The 1,148-nt window shown below is 60.9% G+C and overlaps 1 protein-coding gene across 1 annotated transcript in view; it reads right to left on the bottom strand.

Annotated features, from left to right (window-relative positions):
* Lhx5 (LIM homeobox 5) overlaps positions 1-1,148 on the bottom strand; it is a 23,616-nt gene that overhangs the window by 18,451 nt on the left and 4,017 nt on the right. The gene's annotated exons all lie outside the window — the stretch shown is intronic.

Genomic DNA, 1,148 nt, shown 5'->3' with positions numbered 1-1,148 from the left:
TCCCTCCCTCCCTTCCTCCCCCTCCCTCCCTCCCTCCCTCCCTCCCCCCTCTCTCCCCCTCTCTCAGGTGTCTGTTTTCGGGGCGTAGTCTGGGGTCAGGTGGGGAAAGGCGTCGGGCGGTGCCACTAAAACAAATTCCAGCCCGTCTCCCGGCCCGCGGCGCCGCCAGCTCCCGGTACCGGGTGATCCGCAGCCGCGAGGCCAAGTTAAGCACGGTCGGAGGCGGCGAGGCCGCGTTCGGAGGACGCGGGAGCGGAGAGTGAAGCCTCGGCCGCCCCGCGTCGCCGCGCCCGGCCCTCCGGGGCGGGTTGGTGGGAGGAGGCCGCACCGAGCGCCGGTCCTCGCCCGGCTCTGCGGGAAGCCGAGCCCGGGACCGGGGCGGCGAGCGCTGTCCGCGGTGCTGAACCGGCCGCCGCGCCGACGGGCGCCAAAGGGGCTGCCGGTGACCGGCCCTCCTCTCCACGCTCCCCGCTTCGCTCCCGGGCTGGGAGGCTCCCCCCTTGCCCTCGTTTATTTTACTTTTGCGGGGAGGGGCCTCTTCTCAGCAGCCACGTCTTGTTCGCATTTATCTGTTTATCTCGCAAAACCAAAGGATCAGAAAACGACTCCTCCTTTCTCCCGCCATCCGTGCCACAAGAAAGGGGTTGTTTCCATTGCATTCTAGAAGAGACGCCCTTCCCACCCACCCGCCCACCCCGTCAAGAAGTGGGACATTCGCGCCTTTAAAACACTAGAACGAAACGACAACGAATTCCAAGAAACTGCCCCCGGGGTTTCTTCCAAAGAGAGGCAAAGGGGTTTTCTTTCTTGAAATGTGAGTTCGAGGATCATCCACTGCCCGTGAGGTGCTGGGTAGGAAGACAGATCGGAGGTAGCTGCAGGATACAGAGGGGGCGGGTGGAGGCCGACCGAGATCCATCCGGATGAGAAAGACTTCAGGAACCGTTCAGACCAAAAAAAGAAAGGAAAAAAAAAAAAGATTTCTTTGGAAACTTTGGGCACCAAAGGGTTAACCTGGAGCTCCATCTTTTGAATGTTCTGTGTTGCTTGGTGTGGTGTATGGCTGGCCAGGCCTCTCTTCCGCTGCTCAAATTCGTATGCAGTGTGTGCCTAAATTTGTGTAGAGAGAAACAACCCTACTCCCCCCA

This window comes from Dipodomys ordii, unplaced genomic scaffold (assembly GCF_000151885.1).
Source record: "Dipodomys ordii isolate 6190 unplaced genomic scaffold, Dord_2.0 Scaffold23, whole genome shotgun sequence".
NCBI classification, from domain to species: Eukaryota; Metazoa; Chordata; class Mammalia; order Rodentia; family Heteromyidae; genus Dipodomys; species Dipodomys ordii.
This window is presented reverse-complemented; position numbering and strand designations above follow the sequence as displayed.